General features: G+C 44.3%; 1 long non-coding RNA gene across 1 annotated transcript; it reads right to left on the bottom strand.

The window, feature by feature from the left end:
- Positions 1-3,530: 3,530 nt before the first annotated feature.
- Positions 3,531-8,668, bottom strand: LOC116972852. The gene is made up of 3 exons (XR_004411922.1): positions 8,563-8,668; positions 5,596-5,667; positions 3,531-3,558 (listed from the first exon to the last, which is right to left on the bottom strand). It is a non-coding gene; the product is annotated as an uncharacterized LOC116972852 (long non-coding RNA).
- Positions 8,669-23,206: the final 14,538 nt, after the last annotated feature.

A 23,206-nucleotide genomic window follows, 5' to 3' on the forward strand; every position in this document is an offset into this window, starting at 1 on the left:
AGAAGGCAGGAAAATGGGGTTGAGGGGAAGAATAATCAGCCATGATTGAATGGTGTAGACTCAATGGGCCGAATGGCCTAATTCTGTTCCTTACGGTCTTACTTAACCCATCCCACTCCGAAGGTGAGAAGAGATTTGGTCACAATATACAAAATCTTGAGACCATGAGTTAAAGTAAATAAAAATAAACTGTTCACAAAGAAGAGGAATCAAAGAGCCACGGACACACAATAGAAACACAATATAAGGACACATAAAATAGTTGCAGGGGTGGTCACTATATGATTTTCAGGTGAGAGGAACAAAAGTGTATGCAATAAAATGGGCCTGCTGGAGTTTAGAAATTTGAGGGAAAATCATATTTTGAAAACTTCAAATAAATCACCTTTTATCTGTTTAACATCCAGGAAATGCAATTGTACATTCTGTAATTGTAATTTAATCTTTGGTTCGTGCTTCAACCTATTAAATTAATATACCATTTCTCCACAGGTAATAGACTCTTTTTAAGTCATGATGCTCACAACTGATCCATCAGCACTTTGTATGTACACCTTTAGTAAAGTCACATGAACAAAATGGCAACACTGGAGACTACAAATGCTGAAACCTTGAGCAAAAAACAATGTTGTGAAGAATTTTGTGAGTCCTTAGACAGGTGGCTTTTCTGAAGAAGGGTCCCAACGTGAAACATCATCAGTCCATTTAACTCCACAGATGCTGCCTGGCCTGCTGAGTTCCTCCAGCACTTTGTTTTGTGCACTGGCGAAATGGTAGCTGTTCCTGAGAAGTTGTCGCCTAAGTAAAAATCCTGCTGCACAAATGTTAATTATTTATTATTTAATGCTGGTGAAATAAATGATGTATAATATTTGGTACCTGCAGAAGTTCATTGATTACAATTGAAACACAGAAGTCTTCCTCTTCTTCATAGTTTCCATCTGTAGAACATCTTTTTATTTTCTGTCCAGTCATACCATTTGTGCAATTTATTCTTGCATCCTCCTTAGCCTTAGATATTCCATAGGTGGGATCAATACAGAAGCGTCCAACTAGTTAAAGAAAACAGTTGTCATGCAATAACTTGCAGAATGTTAAATGATAAACAGAAATGCTGCTTCCAAGGTATTAGCACTGTATGGAGACATTTTAGGAGTATAGTTTTGACACAAAGACATCAGAATCATGCTTTAAAAGCCCTGAAAATCTTGATTGGCCAATTTAGCTATATAACATCATAAAGGAGCAGATTTTCTGTTATCTAAATACACGCTTTGGGGAGTAATGGTCCATGGGCACATCCCAGGGTTTGGATCTCGCAGGTTATGTGCCGAAACACAGATATCCTTTAAGCAGAAATAATTTGTGGGGATATTTCTTTGAGGAACAAAGTTCTGCACATCGGCCTCGAGTGGAGAAAAACCACAAGATCCACATGCACCAGGCTGCTAACTTTAGCTGGAATTTTGCTTCTTGACAAAGGCTTCTGTTGCTTGGCCAGGCCGCCCCTGCAATGTCACCACGACAACAGGCCATTATGTCAGCTGCACGTAAAACAACTTGGACTTTGCAAATGGTGCCAAATCCTGATGATTCTTGTGTATTGTCTCAGTGGACTATTTCTATACACTTTGTACTTAATCTAAGATTGGGTTTGTGTATAATAATACTTTACAGAACTGTATTCAAAAAAGCAATTTCACCGTACCTCAGTACATGTGACTATAAAGAACTATTGAACCATAGTTTAGATTAGTTTTGAGGAGTAGCGCGGAAACAGGCCCATCGGCCCACCGAGTCCGCATCGACCAGCGATCTTCATGCACTTATTCTATCCTACACACACTAGGGATAATTTACATTTATACCAAACCAATTAACCTACAAACCTGGTAGACTAAAATGTTGGAGTTTCTCCAGCAATTTTGTCTACCTTCGATTTTCCAGCATCTGCAGTTGCTTCATAAACCTACAAACCTGTACTTCATTGGAGTGTGGGAGGAAACCAAAGATCTCAGAGAAAACTGAGCGTCACGCACATCACGGGGAAAATGTATAAACTCCATACTGACAAGCACCCGTAGTCAGGATCGAGCCCGGGTCTCTGGCGTTGTAATGCAGTAGCTCCACCATTGCAAAACTGTGCTGCCCTTGATTGAATAATCTCTCAGGACTAAGGTTGCACGTGGCAAGGTTACTGTATGTCCAGTGAGTCCCCATGGATGTGCCCTGGACTCAGTTCCACAGAAAAGTTGAGAAAGCCATTGAGGAGGTGATCAGCCTTCAGCACTTACTGCACAGGGTCAGAATGTGGGGCAAAGATGTTAAAGTTCAGATCTTGATTGTGATCTAAACACCAGCTGTAGCCTCAAAATAATGTTTCATTTTAATATTTACTATTAAAGAATGATCTTTTAGTATTGGTTACATATTAGCTTGTTGCAAGAGGTGAATTAAAATACTAATTTAGAAACTTATTGGAGTTATTCAAATTTTTCATGAAAATGTAATATCTTTCATGTAATCATGAACTACAGCAAAAAAGTGGATTCCTTTCCTAATTTATACATCATTTATATATAAATATATATAGTATAACTTACCCTTTGCATTCCAACATTTCCTGTTATTCTTTTCACATCCGTATTTGAAGGAGTAAGTTCCTGAAGTATGAGAATGCAAAATATTATAATTTAAATATTCTAGGCATCTCACAAAGATAAAGTCAGTGGTTGAGTGCGGTATATTAGTAGTTTAGACTAATGTGAATTTATTCATTTTTGGAGAATAATTAATAAACAGAATATCTTTAAAATAGTGAGAAAATAATAAATATTGGCATGCAGAAATACTTTTATCTAATTCATGAACCCAATGTAGTTGGTTACAAATTGGGTTCAGATAAGTAGGTAAGGCAGATGGACCATTATTTCAAGAGTGCTCGAGAACACAGAAATATAGAAACATAGAAAATAGGTGCAGGACTAGGCCATTCGGCCCTACGAGTCAGCACCGCCATTCAATATGATCATGGCTGATCATCCAAAATCACTACCCTGTTTCTGCTTTCTCCCTATATCCCTTGATTCTGTTAGCCCTAAGAGCTATATTTAACTCTCTCTTGAAAACATTCAGTGAATTGGCCTCCACTGCCTTCTGTGGCAGAGAATTTCACAGATTCACAACTTTGGGTGAAAAACTGTGGGTGAAAACATTTAGTAGATTGTTTTCTGGGGCAAGGAGGTTGTCACATCACGTGATATTGAATAAGATTGGTAGGTACTCAATGGAGACTAGAGATATGGTCCAATAGATTATTTGCCTAGAAAAGCTTACCAATCCTTAATTACAGGTCTCTGTGGAACTGCACAAACCACATTGTAATAATTTATTTATTATGATTTGTCTGTAGAACATGCAATTTACTGACATTGCATTTGAAAACATTGTGTTTTTGTAGGTTTACCATAATCCTTCAATCAATAACATCATTTAATGATACAAACATGCAAGTACATTGTACTACTTACCAATGTTAGACTTCCCTTTCATACTTTCCTATAAATTGGAAATATGACATTTAAGAACAGTGGAATGCAGTTTAAAGCTTTTTTTTCTGCTTCATTATAGTTCTATTATCACTTTCTTCTGCCTCCAAATGCTTATTCACAGCATTATATTAATGTTTAAATATGACCAACGACTTACTGCAACATTGTCAGATGTGTAATTTAGTAAAATCCTTTTAATTAGATCCATTTTACCAACTTAAATGTATTATTTCAGTATGTTCTCTGAATGTTTTCTGGCTTTGACAAGATTATTTGAAAAATGTCCTAAGATAGATCAAATGGTTGACATAAATTAAAGCCATGTTTGAAACCAGGATCGATTACAATGAAATGCATGCACTTGTAGAGGCACTGTACAAGACACTGTACAGGAAGTATCAGAGAAATCATAGGATCTACAATTTGTTCATTCTCTTTCATGTTTTCTGTCGTCAATTGGATTATAGATACAATAACATTTAGACCACTTCCTAAAAATATAAATGTCAACTCAATATTATGCTTTGTGAATGTATTCACCTATTCCATTTAGATATAATAACAACATTTAAGGGGCTTTTTCACTCAGAGGGTAATGGATATATGAAGCAAGCAACCAGAGGAGATAGTTGAGGCAGGTACAATAACTGCATTTAAAAGACATTTGGACAGGTACAAGGATAGGAATTTTTTTGAGGGATATGGGCCAAACATGGGCAAATGGGACTAGTTTAGTTGTGCCATCTTAGTCGGCATGGATGAGTTGGGCCGAAGGGTCTGTTTCCATGCTATGTGACTCCATGACTAGTAAAAGTTATAAACAATTCATAAAAGAATACATGACTAAAATATTTTTAAATTCATTGTTAAAATAAATTGACATGGATGTTAACATCAATGTTAACCGACATCCACTATAAACCTACTGACTCCCATGGCTATCTAGACTACACTTTTTCCCACCCTGCTTCCTGTAAGGACTCCATCCCCTACTCCCAATTCCTCCGTCTACGCCACATCTACTCCCAAGATGAGGCGTTCCACACCAGGGCATCTGAAATGTCCTTATTCTTCAGGGAACGGGGGTTCCCCTCCTCCATCATATATGAGGCTCGCACCATGGTCTCTTCCATACCCCGCAACACTGCTCTCTCTCCCCATCCCCCCACTCGCAACAAGGGCAGAGTTCCCCTAGTCCTCACCTTTCACCCCACCAGCGTCACATACAACAAGTAATCCTCCTTCAGTTTCGCCACCTCCAACGTGACCCCACCACTCACCACATCTTCCCATCTTCCCCCATGTCTGCCTTCCGCAAAGACCGCTCCCTCCGTAACTCCCTTGTCAATTCTTCCCTTCCCTCCCGTACCACCCCCTCCCCGGGCACTTTCCGTTGCAACCGCAAGAGATGCAACACCTGTCCCTTTACCTCCCCCCTCGACTCCATTCAAGGACCCAAGCAGTCATTCCAGGTGCAACAGAGGTACACCTATATCTCCTCCAACCTCATCTATTGCATCCGCTGCTCTAGATGTCAGCTGATCTACATCGGTGAGACTATGCGGAGGCTAGGCGATCGTTTAGCCGAACACCTCCACTTGGTCCGCAAGAACCTACCTGACCTCCCGGTGGCTCAGCACTTCAACTCCCCCTCCCATTCCCCGTCCGACCTCTCTGTCCTGGGTCTCCTCCATGGCCAGAGTGAGCAACACCGGAAATTGGAGGAACAGCACCTCATATTCCACTTGGGGAGTCTGCATCCTGCGGGCATGAACATTGAATTCTCCCAATTTATTTAGCCCTAGCTGTCTCCTCCCCTTCCTCAGCCCTCGGGCTGTCTCCTCCCATCCCTCAGCCCTCCTTTTTCCTTTCTTCTCCCCACCACCCGCCATCAGTCTGAAGAAGGGGTTCGGCCCGAAACGTTGCCTATTTCCTTCGCTCCGTAGATGCTGCTGCACCCGCTGAATTTCTCCAGCATTTTTGTGTACCTTGGATGTTAACAATAATGTTTGCTCAACACAAAATACAAAGAGCGTCCACTCACAATTGAGAGCGAGTTCAAAAGAATGCAAGTCACAATCACAAGGAGCTGCACATCCATAATTCTGAGACACACCTGAAAGAAAGTTTTAAAAAATCTATGAAAATATTGAAATGAACAGTGGAAATGTTAGTCTTGGCAACACTCCAGCAATAGCACTTGTATTTCAGAACTCGCAGCACCCGTGGCCAAGCTATTCCAGTATAGCTACACACTGGCGTCTAATATCGACTGAACAGTGTGAAATATTGTCCTATCCACAAGTAGCAGGAAGAATCCTACCAGCCGATTACTGCCTCATCAGTCTACTCCTGATCACCAGGAAAGCAACGGAAGGGATAATTGATGGTGTAGTGAAGCGGCATTTACTTAGCAAAATCCTGCTCCACAGAAGCAACAATGATCAAGGAAAGGGGAGCCCCCGATGGCGGTTGTTGGCTGTGGAGTTGGTGCTAGCGAGTTATACAGACAGTGAAACTCAAATGAAGCAAATTAGATGAATAGCACCTCATATTTCACTTGGGCAATTTACAACCCAACGGTATGAATATTCAACAGGAAGGAACTGCAGATGCTGGTTTAAACCTTCCCAATCTGAAGAAGACTTGACCTGAATCGTCACCCATCCTTCTCTCCAGATATGCTGCCTGTCCTATTGAGTTACTCCAGCATTTTGTGTCTATCTTCGGTATGAATATTTATTTCTCTAACTTCAAGTAACATTGCATTCCCTCCCTCTCTGTTCCTCCTCCACTCTAGTCATCCCTTTCCCCTGACTCTCAGTGTGAAGAAGGGTCTCGATCTGAATCGTCACCTATTCGTTTTCTCCAGAGATGCTGTTCAATCATAAGGTCAGAAGTAAATGTGTTCCTTGATGATTGTGCAATGTTTAGCACCATTCACAATTCCTCAGATAAAGACACAGTCCGCATCCAATATCCACCGTACCCAATTGCTCAGATAATGAGACAGTCCACATCCAATATCCTGAGCTGATAGTGGCCAGTAACATTCATGCCACACAAGTACTGGGTATTGAGAATATCCAACAAGAGAAAATTCCCTATCACTCCCTGACATTTAATGGCATTAGTTCAAGTTCAAGTGTTCAAGTTCAAGTGAGTTTATTGTCATGTGTCCCTGTATAGGACAATGAAATTCTTGCTTTGCTTCAGCACACAGAACATAGTAGGCATTTACTACAAAACAGATAAGTGTGTCCATATACCATAATATAAATATATACACACATGAATAAATAAACTGATAAAGTGCAAATAACAGAAAATGGGTTATTAATAATCAGAGTTTTGTCCGAGCCAGGTTTAATAGCCTGATGGCTGTGGGGAATCCCCATCACCGAATCCCCCGCGATAACAATATCCTGGGGTTACCATTGACCAGAAGCAGAACTGGAGTAGCCAAATGGGTGGCATGGTGGCGCAGCGGTAGAGTTGCTGCCTTACAGCACTTGCAGTACCTGAGACCCAGGTTCGATCCCAACTATCTGTACGGAGTTTGTACGTTCTCCCCGTGACCGCGTGGGTTTTCTCCACAATCTTCGGTTTCCTCCCACACTCCAACACTCCAAAAACGCACACGTTTGTAGGTTAACTGGCTTGGATTTGTATACTTGGTATGTGTAAATTGTCCCTAGTGTGTATAGGATAGTGTTAATGTGCAGGGATCGCTTGTCAGTGCAAACTCGGTGGGCCGAATGACCTGTTTCCTCGCTGAATGTCTAAACTAAACTAAACTAAAAATGCACAACATAGCAGCACGAGCAGGTCAGAGGCTTCCCGTCCATCACTTTGTGGTGAGTAACTCTCCTCTGAGCTTCCCAAAGTCCGTCCACCATTTACAAACCTCATGTCAGGAGCATGGTAGAATATTCTCCACTTGACCAGATGAGTGCATCTTCTACAAAGTTGCACTAAGCCTCACACCATACAAGACATAGCAACCTGTTTGATAGGCACAGCATGTACAACCATTCACTCTGATACACAGGAGCAGTGGTTTGTATCATCTGTAGGGTACTTTGCAGAAACTCATAGAAACATAGAAAATAGTTGCATGAGGAGGCCATTCGGCCCTTCGAACCAGCACCGCCATTCATTGTGATCATAGCTGATCACTAAATACCCTTCAGATAGCATCTTACAAATCCACAACCTTTACAAGCTGGAAGGGCAAGGGCAGAGAAAGCATGGGAATATCACCACCTGAAAGTTGCCGCCAAGCCACCCACCATCCCGATTTGGAAATATGTCAGTTCCTTCACTGTCAATGGGTCCAAATCCTGGAAATCTTGCCCTAATAGCAGCGACACCTCACAGACAGCAACGGTTCAGGAAGGCTGCTCGCTAACACATTCACAACAGCAACTAAAGATGGACCTTTAAATGCCAGCTTAGCCTGTGAACCCACAGAGACTTTATGAATATAACAAAAAGGATAATTTCTCAGGCTGACAGCCTCCTTAAAAACCATTGTGCATAATTGTTTTTTTTTAGGTAATTGGATGATAAGGGAGTTTATAGTTTACCATTAAAAATCCATTTGAGAACTCTATCCACCACAGGTTGAAGATACTTTTTTGCAATATATAAATATATTGTTCAAAGCTATGTTTATTTATTTGATTATAGTATATATATATTCTCTATTCCTGTATTCGTCTTTTTGCATTATATATTTAAGCAATTTCCCCCTGCGATAAAGTGCTATCATATCGTATTATATATATATATATATATACTTTTTGCTATATTTATATACACACGCACACACACACACACACACATATATATATATGAATATAACAAAAATTGCACAGTATATTTACAGTATCCAGTACATATATATATACTGCAAAAAGTATATTAAAAATATATAAAAGGACTAGAGAATATTATCAAAGAAATATACATAACTTTGAACAAAATGAATAGAATAATTTGTACTCACATTTTTTCCCATCTTCTGTTCTTTCAGGTGCTACAACAGGGCAGGAAAACAAAGCTTCCCCACGGACTGAGTTTACCAAATGTATGAAAGGTGGTTTGATGTAAACTACGTTACAAAGATATGAACAACGTCTCAACCGGAAGTGTTCAATTCCTGGTAAGTGTACATGTGATTGGCTAGTTTAATCATCCTGTTGAAAGACTAGCAGCACAGATATGTAAATGATACCAATATATTTTAATTTTAAATATAACTTGCAAATACTTTCACTGCCATTCAGTAATGTTGAAATACTAATCCATCAGATTGATCTCTTAAATGTAGGGAGCGGAACATAGAACCTAGAAACATAGAAAAACAGGTGCAGGAGTAGCCCATTAGGCCCTTCGAGCCTGCACCGCCATTCAATATGATCATGGCTGATCATCCAACTCAGTATCCTGTACATGACTTCTCTCCATACCCCCTGATCCCTTTAGCCACAAGGGTCACATCTAACTCCCTCTTAAATATAGCCAATGAACTGGCCTCAACTACCTTCTGTGGCAGAGAATTCCACAGATTCACCACTCTCTGTGTGAAAAATGTTTTTCTCATCTTGGTCCTAAAAGATTTCCCCCTTATCCTTAAACTGTGACCCCCTTGTTCTGGACTTCCCCAACATCGGGAACAATCTTCCTGCATCTAGCCTGTCCAATCCCTTAAGAATTTTGTACGTTTCTATAAGATCCCCCCTCGATCTTCTAAATTCTAGCGAGTACAAGCCGAGTCTATCCAGTCTTTCTTCATATGAAAGTCCTGACATCCCAGGAATCAGTCTGGTGAACCTTCTCTGTACTCCCTCTATGGCAAGAATGTCTTTCCTCAGATTAGGAGACCAAAACTGTACGCAATACTCCAGGTGTGGTCTCACCAAGACCCTGTACAACTGCAGTAGAACGTCCCTGCCCCTATACTCAAATTCTTTTGCTATGAATGCTAACATACCATTCGCTTTCTTCACTGCCTGCTGCACCTGCATGCCTACTTTCAATAACTGGTGTACCATGACACCCAGGTCTCGTTGCATCTCCCCTTTTCCTAATCGGCTACCATTCAGATAATAGTCTACTTTCCTGTTTTTGGCACCAAAGTGGATAACCTCACATTTATATACATTATACATCATCTGCCATGCATTTGCCCACTAACCCAGCCAACCTAGGGTCCCCCTCCTACTCCTTCCAAAGTCCACAATCAGTTCCTTGGTTTTGCTGGTGTTGAGGGCCAGGTTATTGCGCTGGCACCATATGGACAGTTGCTCGATCTCTCTTCTGTACTCTGACTCATCCCCATCAGTGATACGCCCCACAATAGTGGTGTCGTCAGCGAACTTGATGATGGAGTTCGCACTGTGGTTCGCTACGCAGTCATGGGCATAGAGTGAGTACAGCAGGGGGCTGAGCACGCAGCCTTGAGGTGCTCCCGTGCTGATTGTTATTGAGGCTGACACATTTCCACCAATACGAACAGACTGTGGTCTGTGGACGAGGAAGTCGAGGATCCAGTTAAAGAGGGATGCGCAGAGACACAGTTCTGCGAGTTTGGTAACCAGTTTGGAGGGGATGATTGTGTTAAATGCCGAGCTGTAATCAATGAATAACAGCCTGACATATGAGTTTTTGTTGTCCAAGTGGTCCAGTGCGGAGTGGAGGGCCAGCGAGATCGCATCCACCGTTGATCTGTTGTGGCGGTACGCGAACTGCAGTGGGTCCAGGTTTTTGTCGATGTAGGAGTTGATTTGCTCCATGATCAACCTCTCAAAGCACTTCATCACCACCGGCGTTAGTGCCACTGGTCGATAGTCATTGAGGCATGTCACCTTCCTCTTCTTGGGCACTGGTATAATTGATGCCCTTTTAAAGCAGGTGGGGACCTCAGACCTCAGAAGTGAGAGGTTGAAAATGTCCGTAAAAACTCCCGCCAGTTGGTCCGCACAGGTTTTTAGAACACGTCCAGAATTTTCTGAATTTCTCCCAGTCCTCTGGTAGGAACAAAGGCTTTCTTACGTCCTGTAGCACTTCGTAAATACAGTTCTTATCACACATGTACTTCAGGAGAAGTTTTTGACCCCAGGAGTGAATGTCGTTACACCTGCTCCACTTGGCTTGTATTGTCTGCGAGGCCGAGGATCCGATCACCTATGATTTGACATCGAAAAATAATTAGATTTGGACAACCATTCCAAATTTTATGACCTGCAAAGATCCCAATCAATCACAATCACAATCACAAGCATGTTTGTCAACATACGAGGAATTTAATTTGCCAAGTCAGTCATACAAATAAAAAGCTACAGAACACACAAAATACATTTTAACATAAACATCCACCACAGTGACTCCTCCACACTCCTCACTCTGATGGAAGGCGAAAAAAAGTTAAAATCTCTTCCCTTCTATGCTCTCCCGCGGTCGGGAGCCTCGAGCTCTCCAATGACGGGACGATCTTGACTCCCGTAGCCGGAGGCATTTGGGCTCTCCGCAACGGGACGATCAGTTCCTGCATCGGGGGGGGGGATGTCAACTCCCCGCGCCGGTGATCGGACCCCGCGTCGCGGCTGGTCAAGTCTCTGCATCATTGGAGCTTCCTGACTCGGCCTCTCCCGAGACTGTGAGCTCACGATTGTAAAGTCCGCAGGCTGCGTTTCAAGTGAATACCGGCAAGGGATCAGCTCCGATGTTAAGTCCACACCCTGCGGTAGGGCTCAAGTCAGTCCGAGGAGGCCTCCAGCTCCATGATGTTAGGCCGCAGAGCGACCGGAGATGAGATCCAGAAAATAATCGCATCTCCGGCAAGATAAGAAACTGATAAAAAATGTTTCCTCTGACCCCCACCACCTCCCCCCCACATAAAACAAACCGGAGAACATCTACACAAACTTTTAACACACACTAGAAATTAAAAAATAGTAGAAGAAACAGACTGTTGGCGGGGCTGCCAATCATGCAGCGCCCCTGATCATTCACAATCACGGATACTGGAACTGTGGCAACACTGGAGGAGGATGGTTGACCAGCCAGGTCTGTGCTTGCTCCACAAACAGTGATCCTGTTCGTCCTTATTCTGAAGAAGGATCCCAACCTGAATGGTCGTCTGCGAGTCTGAAGAAAGGTCCTGACATGTAACGTCGACTGACCATTTCCTCCATAGATGGTGCTTGACTCTTTGAGTTCCTCCAGTTTGTGTGGTGCTCAAGATTTCCGTTCTGTCTACAAATCTCCTTATCGTCTGCAAATGTCTTTCCTTCAGATACTTATCCAGCACCCATTTGAACGATACAATAATGTCTGCTTCCATTACACTCCCCCCCCCCCCCCCCCCACTCTCCAGCCGTGCATTGCAGCCCCTAACTATTTGCTGCATAAAGAAGACTTTTTGCCAATCACTTTCGTTCCCTTCAGCCTCTTCACTCATGACTTATTCCAATCAGCTCAGTTTCTCATGATATAGTTTATACCCTTCATGATTGTAAATACTTTCATCTCCTTGTAAGTTCATAGTCTTGGTAGAAAAGTAACTGCAGATGCTGGTTTAAACTGAAGACAGACACAAAAAGCTGGAGTAACTCATCGGGACAGGCAGCATCCCATTTCTTTTCTCCAGAGATGCTGCCTGTCCTGCTGAGTTACTCCAGCTTTTTGTGTCTATCTTTGGTCATAGAAAACATTGTTCCTGATTTTACCCAATATAGGTACAGTGTTGAGTGGAGTCAATGGTGTCTGAGGTGCCTTAAAATGAAATATTATACATGTGAATAACTAGATGTAACTGCGTGACTGAAACCCAAAAGAGATGAATATCAGTCAATGAGATGCAAATTCATCATTAGATATGATGCATTTGGAGCTGATTTACATATGATTAGGGAAGTAACCTGCAGAACAAAAACATTTTCTGTTTGTATACAACATGAATTTTCATTATCTTTAAGTACACAATCTGATTGTAACCAAAGTTACCAACAAACCATTAACAATCTTTTGCAATGTTTCAGTCTTGGTGTCAAATTTAAAAGTAAAGGTGCTGCATTTGCTCAAATTACCTTAAATTAGCTATAACCCTTGTGGACAACATTTATCCTTACCATTTTGTGCAGAAGAACACCTTAGACCAGAAGTCAATCAGTTACTGCTCTGCACGGAATATCCTGCAGGCCCAGATAGCTGTTGGATAGTACCTTGAACAGACAGTCAAAGTCATTTGGCTGAAAGTCTTAGCTCACGAGCCTTCACACCAACATCGAAGCCTCGTGTGGTTTGTGGAGATCAGAACCTTCACCCTCAGATTATTCAGAGCCAGAATCTCAGCCTCATAAAATGCTGCTGCTGAGGTTACGAGCACCATCCACCTCCATCTGGATTGTGCATTTGACAAGAAGGTCTGGAAAAGGATGCAATGATATTTGTGGAGGTTCATGTGTAACACAGGACTCTGTCCTCTACGGGCTGTTCACAGAGGCACATACTAAGACAAATACGCGCTGAATAAGGTCTTCTCCTTCATGAAAGACATAGTAAAGGCTCAACATAGAAAGGCACTGTGTATACACTTCCATTCCATCTTTGCAAGAGCAGTTGAGCCACTTGTGAAAACCTTTGAGATTTATCACTAATAGAATGCTGAGGAGAAAACATTTGTTGACACAATGAAAGTAATGATGAATGCAGCTGCCTATTGTAGTTTTGCAGAGGCAGCAGGGCGAAGGCCACAGATGGCAACAGGATTATCAAGCTCATCAGGAAGGCAGGCTCCATCCTAGGGGTGGAGTTGGATTCATGGGAGGTGGTCATGGAGGGGAGGATGCTCCTCAAACTGCGTAACATCATGGATGATACAGCTCAACTCCTCCCTGACACATTGGCCAACTGGAGGAGTACCTTCAGCAACAGCCTGGTTCCACCAAGATGCAGGACAGAACGTCACAGGAGATCCTTCTCCCCTGCGGATATCAGACTGTACACTCCTCCCGCTTCTGTTGTGGGGTAGACTGACTCCTCTCACCCCCCCCCCCCCCCCCCCCACCCCCCCACCCCCACCCAATCTTTGCACATCCCCAATCCTTTCCACTCTTCACTTTAATTTAATTTAATTAATGTTAACTGCAGCAACAATGGGAACTCGGCTACAAGGAAAACCCGGAGAAAACATTGAGGGAAGCAGGGGGGGATTCGGAATAGGCTGAGAGCCCAAGCCTTTTGTCCCCCTCTGCCCAGCATTCTTCTGGCGAATGTCCAGCCCCTGGAAAACAAGCTGGATGACCTCAGGGCGAGGGTCAGATTCCAGCGGGACATAAGGGACTGCAACATCCTCTGCCTGACTGAAACATGACTGACCTCACTGATTCCGGATCAGGTAATCTGCCCAACTGAGTCCTTCACTGTTTACCGTGCTGACAGAACAGAAGCATCTGGGAAATCCAAGGGTGGAGGAGTCTGCTTCATGACCAATAACAACTGGTGCAATCCTGGAAATATCAAGATGCTCTCCCGTTCCTGCTCGCCGGACCTGGAGCACCTGACGATCTCATGCCGCCCATTCTACCTTCCCCGGGAGTTCGGCTCAGTGATCGTCACAGCCGTCTACATTCCACCGCAGGCGGACACCGGCGTGGCACTATCGGCCCTACACGATGTGCTATGTCGACATCAAAACAAGTATCCAGATGCAGCTATGGTGGTGGCTGGAGATTTTAATAAATCAAATCTCAAGAAGATCATGCCGAACTTCTACCAACACATCACGTGTGCCACCAGGGGGGAGAGAACTTTGGACCACTGCTACACACCGTTCAGGAAAGGCTACAAGGCCGTTTCACTCCATTCCCTAGGAAAATCTGACTACGCTGCCATTTTCCTGTTGCCGGAGTATAAACAGAGGATAGTTCGGGAAGCGGTAGAGACGAGGGACGTAAAGCGATGGTCCGACCAGTCAGAGGCCATGCTGCAAGATGCACTGAGTGATGTCGACTGGAATATGTTCGAAGCAAGTTCCAGTGACGTCAGTGAGTTCGCGGAAGCAGTCACGGACTTCATCGCAACAATAACCAACAACATCGTCCCCACGGTAAGAGTAAGCACCTTTCCGAACCAAAAACCCTGGGTAGACAGGTCTGTTCGTGTGGCCCTGAATGCTTGCACCGCTGCCTACAACTCGGGCCTGGCATCAGGAAACATGGACGTCTACAAGGCAGAGTCCTACCGACTGCGAAGGGCGGTGAAGGACGCAAAGAGAAGGTACAGAGACAAGATGGAGTTACAGATGGAGCAGCAGGACACCAGAAGCATGTGGCAGGGGCTACGGACTGTAACCAACTACCGGAGCACCCCTCCCTCATCCGCAAGTGCCGGCACCTCCCTAGCTGATGACCTGAACTCCTTTTATGCTCGTTTCGAGAGGGGCAACACCACTCCAGGACTGCCGACTATCGACAATACCGCCAGCGGGCTGGCTACCGAAGCTGCAGGGAGGAATGTGCACACATTCTCGCTGTCTGAGCACGACGTGAGGAGGGCTCTGACACGGGTGAACACGAGAAAAGCTGCAGGCCCCGATGGCATCTCGGGGCGAGTACTCAAGTCCTGTGCTACGCAGCTAGCTCCGGTGCTCACTACATTATTCAACCTCTCCCTGGAAAAGTCCGTGGTCCCTGCCTGCTTCAAAAAATCTATCATTGTACCGGTACCAAAAAATGCCTCCCCAGCCTGTCTGAATGACTACCGTCCAGTGGCCCTTACCTCGGTAGTCATGAAATGCTTTGAGAGGCTGGTGAAGAAACACATCTGCACCTTCCTCCCTCGGAACATGGACCCGTTGCAGTTCGCATACCGTCCGAACAGATCCACGGACGATACGGTCTCCCAGGTCTTGCACACCGCTCTCTCTCATCTTGACAGCCAGAAGGGGGGCTACGTGAGGATGCTGTTCATAGACTACAGTTCAGCCTTCAACACGATAGTCCCCACCAGACTGGCCGGGAAGCTAATGGAATTGGGGCTCAACACCTCCCTGTGTGCCTGGGTCCTGGACTTTCTCACCGCCAGGCCCCAGGTAGTCAAGATGGGAGGGAATACATCGAAGTCCCTCACCCTGAGCACAGGATCGCCCCAGGGTTGCGTCCTCAGCCCCCTATTGTACTCCCTGTACACACATGACTGTGTGGCTAGTTTCAGCTCCAACTCAATAATTAAGTTTGCTGATGACACTGTGGTGGTGGGCCTGATCTCAGACAACGACGAGAAGGCCTACCGGGAGGAGGTGGCTGGTCTAGCACTCTGGTGCCAGGATAACAGCGTCCTCTTGAACATCAAAAAAACGAAGGAGCTGATCGTGGACTTTAGGAGGGCACATCATCCGAGGACGTACACTCCATTGAGGATAAATGGGGATCTTGTGGATAGGGTGAACTGTTTTAAATATCTGGGAGTCCACATCTCTGAGGATATGAAATGGACATCACACGCCTCAGCACTCGTGAGTAAGGCAAGGCAGCGCCTTTACCACGTCAGGCAATTGAGGAAATTCAGAGTGTCTCCGAGGATCCTCCAGTGCTTCTACGCAGTGGCTGTGGAAAGCATCTTGTCCGGAAATATTACCATCTGGTTTGGGAATTGCTCTGCCCAGGACAAGAAGGCTCCGCAGAGAGTAGTGCGTTCGGCCGAACGCACTATGGGAACTTCACTCGCCCCCCTGCAAGAACTATACATCTGGAGGAGCAACTCCAGAGCCAACAAAATCATGGGAGACCCCTTCCACCCCTGCAACGGACTGTTCCAGCTGCTACGATCAGGCAAACGCCTCCGTTGCCATGCGGTGAGAACGGAGAGGTTGAGAAGGAGTTTCTTCCCAGAGGCCATTCGGACTGTAAATCTCACCAGGGACTAACTTTACTGAACGTTTTTCCTTCCAATATTTAATATGTAAAAGAATATGTGTGTGTTTATGATTGTGTTTATAGTTTGTTTGGTTGTTTGTCTGTTTGTCTTTTTGCATAAAGTCCGCGAGCATTGCCACTTTACATTTCACTGCGCATCTCGTATGTGTATGTGACAAATAAACTTGACTTGACTTGACTTGGATCTTGTGTTTTATGACTGTTGGCAGAATAATTTCCTTCCTGCGATAAATAAAGTTCTATCGTTTTGTATCGTATCGTATCGTATCGTATCGTAGTTAGGGCCAGGATCATGCACCATATTTCAAAGCTCTAGTGAGGTAGACGGGAGGTCAGGCTTACACTCTCGCTGATCAGAGGACCGTTCAGTTTCCTGATAACAGCTGGGAAGTAACTGTCCCTGAATCTGGAGTGTTGCATTTTCAAACTTCTGTACCTCTTGCCTGATGGAAGAGGGGAGAAGTGAGAGTGAAACTGGTCCCTGATTATGCTGGTGGCCTAGGTGAGGCAGTGTGAAGTGTAGATGGAGTCAATGGGAGGTTGGTTTGCTTGATGCTCTGGGCTATGTCCACAATTCTCTGAAATTTCTTGCAGCTTTGGATGGGGCCGTCCCTAAACTATGCTGTGATGCAACCCGATAAAATGCTTTCCATAGCGCATCTGTAGAAGTTGGTGAGGGTTGTTGAGGTCATGCCGAACTTCCTAAGCCTTCTACTGATGATGATACAAGGCCCAGTTCCATTCTCAGCCCTGTCGCAAATAAACCAGTACATACCTGCGCACAGACCCTGACATCGTACTGGCGCAAGCTGATAAATGTGTACTACATGTGCTGGGCAATGGTCTTCTCTTACAATACAGAGTTGACTGTCTACCCATGACATCACACGGCATGGCCACTGAATCCCTCACCATCAACATTCAAAGAGACACCATTGATCACCATTCAAGCAGATATTCACAGAATTGACGTGGCGTCAAGTGCAGTTGAGAGGCTGAGGAATCCGGCCTTAAGTGACTCACCTCCTGACACCCCAAAAGCTTGCTACCTTCAACAAAGCATATCAAGAATATCCCCCATTTGTTTGGATAAACATCCCTTCAAGATGGCGGTGGCGGCAAACACCGGAAATGACCGATGCCGGTGAGTGGGCTGGGGGCTTATCTCCTGTGCCTTCGGAGGAACTCGGAGGTCCTCTGTGTAGATCAATCACTATTGCTGATTTGATTCATGTCTTGTTTTGCTATTGCCATCCCGATCCATGATCCAAGCCGGATTTTCACATTGCCATCTGGTGATACGCAATTAACTAGATTCAGTTTGATCGACGATGCAGTACCTTGCAGAGGCTAATTCTATGGTCTCTACATGTATTCTTAACAAAATAATTTAAAATAGGTAGAGCCAGGATTTTGCCATAAATGCCATGTGCCTTTCCATGCCTTTTTTGATGATTTCACGAAGATAATGCCTTTTTTTGCCGTTTTGCTGAAAGGTCATTCTATTTTCTCCAGTTGTACCATGATTACAATTACCTTTTCTATGTTAACCCAAAAATATTAATGAGTTATTATTAACATGTTAATATAGTTTAACTTGCATGAAAATTTCCACCACTGGGGCGAAACCGTGGGCACCACCGTCGGTCGTTCATTCGTTCGTGCCGCTGCCCGCTGGTTCAGTTTTCTCCAAGATCTATTTAAGAAATAACTGCAGATGCAGGAAAAATCGAAGGTAGACAAAAAATCCAGGAGAAACTCAACGGGTGAGGCAGCATCTATGGAGAGAAGGAATAGGCGAGACCCTTTTTCGAAAGGAAGAGGCAGAGACAGCAGGACTAGACGGAGTGCTGGGAAGGAGGAGGAGGAAGAAGACAAGGGGTATCTAAAATTAGAGAAGTCAATGTTGATACCGCTGGGGTGTAGAGTACCCAAGTGAAATACCCAAGCTTGTCTCCTCACTACATTTACTGCTGGCTCCAGTCGCAAATCTGAGTGTTTGAGTGATCTGTGCAAGGCATTTATTGTCGCTGGAATTCCACTGTGGAAATTGGAAAACAAATCTCTCAGAGGTTTTTTAGAGATATACATAGAGGAACATTTACCAAGCGAGTCATCATTACAGAAAAATGATGTTGACAGCAACTTCAACATTGTTGTGCAGAAAATTTGAGATGAAGTTGCATGCAACAAAATATGGATATCAATAGACGAGACAACCGATGCTGTGGGGAGATATGTGGCCAATGTGCTCTTCGGTACACTGGGAGCAGGTCAACCATCAAAGAAGTATTTGTTGACATCAAAATTATTGGAGAAGTCATACAGCTCAACTATTGCTCAGTTGTTTACATCTTCACTTGCAGTACTTTGGCCAGAAGGTATAAAACACGAGCATGTTCTTCTGTTTGTGACTGATGCAGCTCCGTACATGAAAAAAGCTGCTTGTGCTCTTAAAGTTTTATTCCCCAAAATGTTGCATTTTACATGCTTAGCTGAAGGGCTTCATAGAATTGCCAAGCACATACGTAGCTTGTTTCCAAATGTCGATCGCCTAGTTTCCAATGTCAAGAAAATCTTCCTCAAAGCACCGTCACGTGTGCAGTTGTTCAAGGAAATGCACATGAGATTCCGCTACCTCCTCAGCCCGTTTTGACTAGGTGGGGTACATGGCTCTCTGCTGTACTCTACTATGCTGCAAATTTTGAAAAGATAAAAGAAATTGTCAACTGTTTTGAAGAAGAAGAATCTGCTACAGTCAGGATTGTCAGTGAAATCATGCAGAAAAGGTCCCTCCACCTCGATCTTGTGTTTATTGCTTCCAATTTCACAAACTTCCCACAATCTATCACTTCCCTTGAGAAACATGGCGAAACATTAGTGAATAACTTGCAGGTTTTCAACAAAGTAACTGACAATATTAATAAAGTTCCTGACGATGTAGGTAAAGACATACAAAGAAGTAGAAAGAAGTAGCCTGCCTATTTCAGAGTTTTTTCGTGCTTAAACATCCTGGTACTATTTTTAAGAAGTTCCACAATTGAGTGTCCTCACACTTCTTTACACTCTGGGTCGGTTGCGGGAGGCTCCCCGCGCACGAAAGTTCAGTGATGGCCGTCGGAGGTGAAGGACGGCTCATTCATGGGCCGATGTCGAGGAGACGTCGGAGTGATCGACTTGGCGGTGTGGGCAGCTGGAGGACCTGAAGCAGCCTGGAGCTCACATAGATCGGGGTCGCAGCAAGTGGCTGATCACAGGGAACAAATGCACCCTGCAGCGGCATGCAGCAGCGGAGGACGCTGAAACATCGCGTGGCCAGGCCAATCCCTCATACACTGGCAACGTTAATGAGCCTCATATAATCTTTACTTCACAGAACTTGCCCAATACTTCAGCATTTCAGATAAATGAAGATGAAACATTTTAGGGAGAGACAAGTTTTTGACGCACACTCAGTCCTCATTATTCTTCATCCCAGATCTATGTACTTGAGGTTGATAATCCGTTATTGGGAGTCAGGAAACCTTGCACAATTTCTTCAGCTTCTCCTGTGTGTTCATGTGTCTGGGGAATTTCTAGCCGAGGACCAATATGTCCAAAGATAGACACAAAATTCTTGAGTAACTCAGAGGGACAGGCAGCATCTCTGGAGAGAAGGAACGGGTGATGTTTTGGGTCGAGACCTTTCTTCAGCCTTTTCTCCACCAATATGTCCAAGTCTCTTCTAATCTGACAAATCACAGGGATAGACCTGACGTATACTACAAACCCACTGACTCCAACAGCTACCTTGACTATTCCTCCCCCCACCCTGCCTTCAACCACTTATGTGGAGTGGTTGTGTGTGACAAGTGCAAAGCCGACAAATCTTCCCAATTTCGTCTGTTTCAGACAAAGCAACAGAGAAACCCCGAAGGTAAAGGAGCAGTGGTGATTTGTCACCCGTATAAGCATGGCCTGTGGGATTTGAGGGGACTCTAGTTTACCACAATTATTTGTTGTGGTGACAGGAGAGAATTTCAGCAAGGCACCTCCCTCTCGTCACCACCAAAGAATGATTAAAGCTTCCAGAGCAGTGATTTAGAATCGGATGATTACTCAAGTTGAACCTTTCATACAGAAGAGACCCATGGTGGCATCTGCATTTTTATTATGCCCGGAAGTCTGTGCTTCTGTCCCTTATGGATAATGTAGACTGCATGTCACCTACAGTTGAAGTTTCAGACGCTTCTAATTAAGGGCCGTAGGTGCAGAGACATCTGTCACTGTTTCAAGGCAGGGCTGTGAATAGTGGCTTTACTGCCTCACACCTACTGAACCAGTGCAAGCTTCTAAATTACTGTAACACCAGCCTTTGATTTTGCTACAGGCTTTACGAGTGTTCTTTAAGCAAGCGCTGAATTAGGATTTTAAGGTTACCTGAAGATGTTCAACACATATAAAAAATTGACTCTCACAGCACCCATACAGATTTACCCAACTCCATTTCATATTCTTTGATTCCCTTCCTAAAGTATGTGAATTGATCACTTCACTTAAAAAGCCTCTGCCTTCTTATCTACTTACTATCTGCTTTCATTCCTATCTGAGCCTGCTGGAGGCCATTTTGTTAGTCAAGAGCAATTGCTTGATTCCATATAATATAGTCTGAGCAGAGCAGCTCAAATTCACTTGGACTATCTCCGATTATCTCTTCCCTTTCTTGATCTCTCTGTCTCTATCACCGGGATAGTCTATGGACTGAGGTATACTACAAACCTACTGACTACACCAGCAACCTTGACTACCTTAACTCCCCCGTCCCCCTAAATGGTATAAAAACAGTTCCTCTAGTCCCCACCTCTCAACCCATCAGTCTCTGCCTCAAACACATTATTCTCCAATATATCCAATATATCCACTCCTTCAATGTGACCAGTGACATCTTTCTGTTTCCACCACATTCTGCTTTCTGTAGCGACTGTTCCACCACAACTCCTTGTTTCACTCATCCCTTTCCACCCAAACCACTTTTCCCCCAGGCACTTCTCCCTTTAAACATAGGAGATGTAACACGTGGCCTGACAACTCCTCTCTCAATTTCCATCCAGAGACCATAGCAGCCCTTCCAGGAGTGATAGACGTTCACGCTCCCCTCTTCAAACTTCATGTACTGCATTTGATGCTTTTGATGCAGCCTCCATTACATCGGAGAGACCAAGCACAGATGAGGCACTCGTTACGAGCCGATTGCTTACTCACTGTCCACCAAGGCCTGCTGGATCTCTCGATTGCTAACCATTTTAACTCCCCTGTCCATTTCCATGCCAACCTTTCTGCCTGGGGCCTCCTCCATTGCCAAAGTGTAGCCACACACAAATTGATAGAACAGCACTTCATTTTCCGCCTAGGTAGGCTCAAACCCCGTGGCATGATCATTGAATTCTTCAGTGCCAAGTAATACCCTCATCGCCTTCTCTTTCTTTCCCCTTCTCTTCCAACCCGGTGCACACATATTCCTCCCACCATCTTCCACTGCCCATTTCCTTTTTATCCCCTCTCTTTCCCCTCCCCACTGTCCCCTTCCACCTGTATCTCTCTGCAGCTTCACATTTCCCTACCTTCTCATAGGATCATAGTCACACAGCACGGAAACAGGCCTGTTGACCCAACTCCTCTTCTTTCCTTACCTATCTTTTTATCTCCTTTACATCCCTCGCCTTTGTCACCTACTCCATCCATCTGCCAAACACCCCCCCCCCCCCCTCACCTGTATCTAGCTACCAAGTTCACAAGTCATTGGAGTAGAATTAGGCCATTCGGCCCATCGAGTCCACTCCGCCATTCAATCATGGCTGATCTCTGCCTCCTAATCCCATTTTTCTGCCTTCCCCCCATAACCCTTCACACCCATTCTACTTGTCATACTTTGCCCCACCCCCACCTCCCTTTCCCCGCGACCTCCCACTCCATCCATTTGAAGAAGGGTCCAGGCCCGAAACATCATCTCATTATTCCCTGCACAGATGCTACCTGGCCCACTGAGTTCCTCCAGCACCTTGTATTTGCTCAAGAATCCAGCATCTGCAGTTTCTCGTCTCTTTAGTGAATGATCTGGTTCCCACAGACCTCACATCTCTTTGACAAACATTAGCTGACAACTAGAAAGCTTATTCGAGTTACAGTAAATTTTAAAAGGTGGGTAAATATGAGGTATACTACAAACCTCATTGTATTATTCTACCACTGCCATGTCTCCAGGCATCTATTGGATGCCAGCCCATCCCATCTCTGTTAAAATGGCTATTGGATGAGTAAGAAGCAAATTGAGGTCTAACTATACAAACATTATGACATCTCATCTGATTTCATGATCACAACAACATTCTTGGTACCAAATACTGCATTATACCAGAAGAGCACAGGATTTCAAATTACGCCTGTGCTCAAAACTGCTCCACCATGTCATTCAGATGATTACTGATACATAAAATGTAGATAAAGCAAATTTGGTTGTCCAAAGAAATCCATACTGCACATTTTCTTGCAGCTCTTTTGCGATTAATATTTCAACAGAATGTTGTATGCAAGCAAATACAATGGCTGCACTTTTGAAGTTATATTAGACTTGAGAAAAGACGGATTTCCCAAGGAAAGACCCAAAGTGCAGGAGTAACTCAGCGGGTCAGGCAGTATCCCTGGAGAACATGGATAGGTGACGTGCATTTGGAT

This window comes from Amblyraja radiata, chromosome 5, assembly GCF_010909765.2.
Source record: "Amblyraja radiata isolate CabotCenter1 chromosome 5, sAmbRad1.1.pri, whole genome shotgun sequence".
NCBI lineage: Eukaryota > Metazoa > Chordata > Chondrichthyes > Rajiformes > Rajidae > Amblyraja > Amblyraja radiata.